Below are 7,293 nucleotides of genomic sequence, written 5' to 3' on the forward strand. Positions count from 1 at the left end.
GCACTGATTGTATGTTTTTGCTGTTGAAAGATAGTCGGTTCAAAAACTTACTACACTTCAGTAAACAGACCCTTTAGATCAGGGGTCTCAAAGTTCCTCGAGGGCCGCAATCCAGTTGGGTTTTCAGGATTTCCCAAATGAATATGCATGAGATCTATGTGCATGCACTGCTTTCAATGCATATTAATTGGGGAATCCTGAAAACCCGACTGGATTGCGGCCCTCAAGGAGGGACTTGAGAGATCCCTGCTTTAGATTGACTCAGTTTGTTTCAAAATTAATTCTTTAGTGTCATAAAAGGCACCACATTAGTTGGCTGTGCTAAATGGTAGATATAGATTGATACAGTAAGGCGTTGGATAATGTGCACAGTAAGTGCATAAAGTCCATATTAAAAAAAAAGTTGATGATCATAATTTCTTGTACAACTCCACTGTATTCCTGAACCCTTGGGTAGTCGATCCCTTCTTGCAAGATCTCTTATAGGAAGCTTCATTTGCATACTTTTGCTTCTTCTCTCTTACCTCTGGACTGCTCTCCAATTCCTCAGTTATCTTTCTACAAGGGTGACAATAGGCGCTTGTCTGATCTGCTCATGTTTATTTTCTTTAAATTTAAATCCTTTTGCTGATTTTGTGCTGCAGAGGATCTCTGTTAGAGACAGCTCGGGCTGCAGGAGACTGCAGACTCTGAGACATATGACTGTTAATTGATCTATGGGATTTTCCAGCTTATTTTCTATACTAAAATTGATTTTTCCCTTGCCCCATGTCATTATCCTTAATTGTTACTTTCTTTCAAATTGTATTTTTCCCCACTATCCTATTGTCTCATGTAAGTAAAGTTACGTCAATAGTTTGTTAACTGGACCCCTTTTTAAATTTTTTTACTGTAAAATGCTTAGAATTTATGATTAGCATTTTATCAAATTTTTAATAAACTTGAATATCTGTAGATCTAATATAGATGAACTTGGGTATGCTGTCGTCCTGGCTGTTTTTTCTACCACAAGTTAGAACACCTAATGAATGATTAGGAAGTCCTAGTTAGATGATTTTTATTCTGAAGAACTTTGAGACTCCTGAAGCAGGCCATTTGGGCCGAAACATGTACATGTCGGGTCATTTACTTGTTGAATGAATAAAGGACTTTTTTAAAGAAGATTCAGTTCACCAGATTTTATTGGACATTTCCACCCCACCACCCTAGGGTCCACCATCTCTCCCTTTATTTTCCCAACTACCCTCCTATCCAGTATCTCTATCCCCCCTCCACACCATCCCTTGTGTCCAACTTCTCCCTTTCTGTTCCTTCCCTCCCTAAATCCCATTGTCCACCATCTCTCTCCCTCTCCTCTGTTTTTAGACCCATTATTTCTTCCCCCCCAAGTTTGGCATATGCACATCTCTTTGACCCCCCATTCCCTCCCTCCCTCCATGTACTTCTACACCAGGGCCCCCCTCCCCTGAAGGTCTGTGCCATCACCCCTGAAGCCCTATGCCACCACCCCTGAAGGCCTGTATCCCCCCGAAGGCCTGTACCAGTATCCCCAGAGGCCTGCACCCCCCGGGGGGGGAAGCAGGGGGGAAGCCGGACACCAGCAGGCGGCCAGGGGAGAAGCCGGACACCAGCACTTCCTGACTGACCCTCCCCCCTCGCCCTCTAATGCAGGAGCGGCAGTGGCTGGCCAGCAAGAAGCAGCACTGCCGCTCCTGCTTTAGGGGGTGAGGGGGAGGGTCAGTCACCGAATTGGGAGGCCGATTTTTTGTTTTTTTAAATTGATTCGAATCGATTCACCTGAAATGAATCGGTGAATCGATTCGAATTGTGAATCGGGCAGCACTACTGGGAAGCGCTGTTAGGGCCCTTGAGGCTATGACTAAGCTCTATCCGATAGCTGCTTCCTTTAATCAGCTTTTTGCTAAAGGTGGATTCTTTGGTGGCACAGCTTACCAAGCATACATTAGAGCAGTGTTCTTCAACCTTTTTACACCCGTGGACCGGCAGAAATAAAAGAATTATTTTGTGGACCGGCAAACTACTAGGACTAAAATTTAAAAACCCCGTTTACGCCCCATCTCCGCGAGCTCGGTCCCCGCAAACCATCTGATCCCATCTGCACAAGCCGCAATTATGATTTTATATTGAACGTATTTTATTAAAGTATAAAAAGAAATAATATTCTGAACAATTGTGATTTTATAAATACAAATATACAGAGCACGGACCAACAAAACCCCTGTCTCCCCTCCCCTTTACATATATCCCCTCTACTATCAAGAAAACTGAACAAGCCAAGTTATTATAGAATGCTACATAGAAATATCATGCTAACAGAATACTGCAGTCCCCAGTTATGTCTCTAGCAGGATATATAATTCAAACCTGATATATTCTAATGACAAAATAGAAATAAAATTATTTTTTTCTACCTTTTGTTGTCTCTGGTTTCTGCTTTCATCTTCTTTTCACTCTTTTCCTTCCAGCATCTGCCCGTTCCATCCAATGTCTGCCCTCTCCCCCTTCCATATGTATCTGACTTCTTTCTATGCCCCTCTTCCTTGTCCATCCTCCTCTCTCCTTTTTACATCATTCATTCCAGCTTCACTGCCTTCTTCATTTTTATCTCTCCTACACCAGATCTAGCATCTTTATCCCTCTCTCATTTCTCTGCTGACCCCCTTTCTCATTCCTCTCTCTCCCCTTTCTCTCATCTGATCTCTCCATTCCACCCTGACCCCCTTCCCCTCCTGTAATCTCCCTGCCAGCTGTTTCCTTCCTTTTTTCTTTCTCCCTACCCTCCTTCCTTATTTTCCTTCTACCTTCCCTCCTCCCTCTATCCAACATTAACTCTCTTCCCATCCCTTTCCCTCCTCCCTCCCAGCAGCATCTCTCCTTCTTCTCTCCTCCCTCTATCCAACATTAACTCTTCCCATCCCTTTCCCTCCCCCCCTCCCAGCAGCATCTCTCCTTCTCCCTTCCCTCCTCCCTCTATCCAACAGTAACTCTCTTCCCATCCCTTTCCCTCCTCCCCTCCCAGCAGTATCTCTCCTTCTTCTCCCTTTCCTCCTCCCTCTATCCAACATTAACTCTCTTCCCATCCCTTTCCTTCCTCCCCTCCCAGCAGCATCTCTCCTTCTAACTCCCTTCAAGTCCAGTAACAGCTCTCCCTTTTCCAGACCTTCCCAGCCTCCTACAGTGGCTTCCTCCCCTTCCAGCAGCTCTCGGTACTTGCCTGCAGGAAGTTGCCGGTAAATCACTGCCCTGGCAAATTGGAGAGCTGGTGGGAGGGGAGACAGCCACTGTGAAGGCTCCACAGGATCTTGTTCGTACATGCTGACCATCTCCCTGCACCTGAATCTGCAGCTCTCTCCGGTCTAATCGCAACTTCCCCGCGGCCCTCTTCAGCAACTTGGCAGGGGTGGCGATCAAGACACGCTGCCGACTTTGGGACCTTCACTCTCTGAGTCCCGCCTATTTTGTTTCAACTTCCTGTTTCTGAACAGGCAAGACTCACAAAGGGAAGGCCCCGACGTTGGCAGCCTATCTTGATCGCCTGAGGCTGGGAGGAACATTAATCAGCAGGAACCGCAGTCAGGAGGAACCGCAGTCGGCAGGAAATTTAACTGCCGACTTGATCTCGCCGGCCCTGCGCGGACCGGCGGTTGAAGAACTGTGCATTAGAGAATGACACGGTGACTGTTACATTACATTACATTAGAGATTTCTATTCCGCCTGTGCCTTGCGGTTCTAAGCAGTATCTACAGGTAACCTGCAGGAATGGGGGAGGGGGAAAAAGACTGTTTGCCGCAGGTATGGGGACAAGGCCATTCACCTCCCTGTGGAGCGATGAATGGCCTTGTACCCCGCAGAAAAGCATGCAGAAGTCTCCCTCCCTCCCTATCATGGATCCAACAGCCCCCACCCTCACATCCTCTTTCAATATGGTGGGTGGCAAACCCCCCCAAAAAAAAACAACAAAAAAACCCCAACAAACCTGCTAGTGCAATTCTCCTGGGTCAGCCCCTTCATGCCTCTCGCAGGTGTACCAGCCTGTTGGAAGCTTCCTGCACACAGGGCTACTCTGACCAGAACCTTCTTGCCGCCGAGTCCTTCCTTCCAATGTAACATCTGACTGGAAAGCAGGAAGAGAACAGTGTGACTCAGCTCCTTTGAAAAGCTTATGTGATCTTGTAGCACAAACATGAAAATCAGCACTGAAGCAATTAAGAATTACTTCCTTTCTTACAAATACAGTACTGTAATTTGGTATTTTTTTCCCTTTCTTATGAAAATGAAAAATAATGTTCAACATGTAACACTCAGAATACATGTATGTGCTTTGTTCAAAAAGGTATGTCAAATCATCCGGATTTCCCTTTTTCCGGACTATCCTCTGTCGAGGTTAGTCTGGATAATCGGCATTCCACTGTATTATTAATACTCAACTCTTCCATGATTTGCTGCCTGCCCATCTTGTGGCGACATAACAAATGAAGAGAGAGAGGTAAGCTCAGATTTAGAGCGTTTACTGGTGGGAGCAGATGAATCAGCCTCCACCTTTGGCAGCTTTTGAGGTTACTGATTTTTTTTTTTCTTCATAGAATGACTTTTATATTATGGTAAGGTACTCATAATTGTTAAAAATATAATCCCTGCCAAGAGGCATCATCTAAGACTACCAGATTCAGTTTTGCATAAGAAACCTGGTCCATATTTACAGATTTCTTTTTCTCTTACGCAGTGCAGTTTTAGAAGCCATATTGACCTTAGGGGAAAGCAGGAGCCATTACAGGTTGAACTATTCTATACCCGTTTGTTGGCAAATGGGGCTGCTGTACCAGTAGTGACCACAAAGTGTCAAAATCTGCCTATTATTATAGGACATACAGGTACTGATGCACAGAACACTGAAAACCGGTTCAAAACATTGGGTGTTTTGCATGCAAATTATATGAATGCTGTTTGTGTTGAGGATTGGTGGTAAAAGGAGCAGTAATACGCCTAGTGCCTATGTACAAGAGCTGAGCGGTATGCACAGTGCTTGTGCGCAGGCTCATTAGAGTGCAGAGTCGGTGTGTGGCACAGTGGTTGGAGCTACAGCCTCAGCATTCATGGTTCAACTCCCACACTGCTCCTTGTGACCCTGGGCAAGTTACTTAATCTAGATGCCACAAAAATACTATGCTCTATGAAAATGCATGACCTTGTATTATCAACAATATTGATGGTATTATTGATGAGAAAGAAAAAGGATCTCAGAAATCCAAACCATAGACTAGTTGGTAATCAATGGATTGTGATATCTTTCATTGATCCTAAAAACCTATTTTCTTTTTTATATATTCTTATATATTTCTTTATATATAATTATTAAGTGGCTCTCATTTGAAAGAGAAAATTTTTTGAAATATATAAATAATCAACCTTTGGCTGGAAACTTATAATGCTATCCCATTGGCACACTATATAAATTGCTTAGGGGGGAATATCAAGTAGAGACAGTGTCTTTATCAAAAACTCCCTGGTATAACGTAACCAAGTGGCAAAACTTTCAAAGTAGCCTTCAGAATAACTTGTCTGCTCCGGCTTACAAGCAAAAAATCTCCAGCATGTATTTGAATCCTCTTTCTAAATGAACATGTGAAAGAAAAATCAGCCTTGTTGAACTATTTTTAAAACACACTTAGAAGCAGAGGTAGGTTATAGGATTAGTCAGAAACCACTTCACAGGTCATGGACCTGATGGGCCGCTGGGCGCAATGGACCTCTGGTCTGACCCAGTGGAGGCAACTTCTTATGTTCTTATGACTGTGGCTCTGTTCTCCCCATATAGCAAACTGATGGGAACCCGTTTCGCCGATTAGGCTTCTTCAAGTTTTGTGCTATTCTGGAATTGAATCATACAGTCAACAATTGCATTCAAGTCAATAGATAGGAACATGACAGCAGATAAAGACCATTATCTCTCTCTCTCTGAGAGATCCCACATGCCTATCCCAGGCCCTCTTGAATTCAGACACAGGCTCTGTCTCCACCACCTCTCCTGGGAGACTGTTCACGCATTTACCACCCTTTCTGTAAAAAAGTATTTTCTCAGATTACGCTGGAGCCTATCACCTCTTAACTTCATCCAGTGCCCTCTCATTGCAGAGTTTCCTTTCAAATGAAAGAGACTCAACTCATGCACATTATATTATGTAGGTATTTAAACGTCTCTATCATATTTTCCCTCTCCCACCTTTCTTCCATTGATTACCAACAGACAGTCAACTAGTCTATGGTTTGGATTTCTGAGATCCTTGTTCCTTCTTATCAAGAATACAATCAATATTTTTAATGGTAGAGGTCGTGCATTTTCATAGAGCATAGTATTTTTGAGGTATCTAGTCTTTGGTCTGATTGTTCTCATTTTTTGGGGTATTGTTTGCAAGTTACTTAATCCCCAGGCAGAGTGAGAGCCCACCGGGACAGATAGGGAACGATGCTTGAGTACCTGAATGTAATCCACTTAGGCTATAAGTAGTATATAAATACTAAAAATAAATGATTGCTGAAACTCTGAATAAGAAGCAGCAAGGACAAAACCAAAAACTGCTGCTGAAGCGTCTTTGTTACAGTAGGTTCTAGAGTCCTTGTGTTTCATGGTGATTTTAGATGTAGCTGTTCGGCATGGGACACACATGTACCCAAACACACACACACACACACACATACATACATACATACATAGTAACATAGTAAAAGATGGCAGAGAAAGACCTGAATGGTCACTGACTAAAATTCAAGCAAAATGTTTAAAATTCAGGTAAAATGCTCCTACCTTCATTCTGCCGCCAGCTCCAACCAGCTGGAAAAGTTTGTAAGCTAAAAGGCGGTCAGTCCTTGCTCTGCAGTACTAGAGAATGACACAATGACAAAATTCATCACCGTTCCGTCCCTGCGGATAACTGCGGGAAACCATCTTCAAGTCATTCTTTAAGGAAAGAGGGAAGAATCAGAGTATGAATAGCCACAACCACTGACCCGCAAGCTTTGCTTTGAAGAATGCTGGTGTTGAAGGACTGAGGTTGAAATAGACACTAGAAAATGACATGGGATTATTTCCCACAGTTATCCGCGGGGACGGGAACGGTGATGAATTTTGTCTCCGTGTCATTCTCTATGCAGTACATGGAGTGCTCATTTTCATACTAATGAGCTCCTTGTAATGTATTTGCATAGGATTCTCAGTAGCTGCTACTGCAGTTGGTAAAAGCTACTGAGAACCTTTTTGTGCATTGGTGGCTGAA

This window comes from Geotrypetes seraphini, chromosome 7, assembly GCF_902459505.1.
Source record: "Geotrypetes seraphini chromosome 7, aGeoSer1.1, whole genome shotgun sequence".
Lineage (NCBI taxonomy): Eukaryota > Metazoa > Chordata > Amphibia > Gymnophiona > Dermophiidae > Geotrypetes > Geotrypetes seraphini.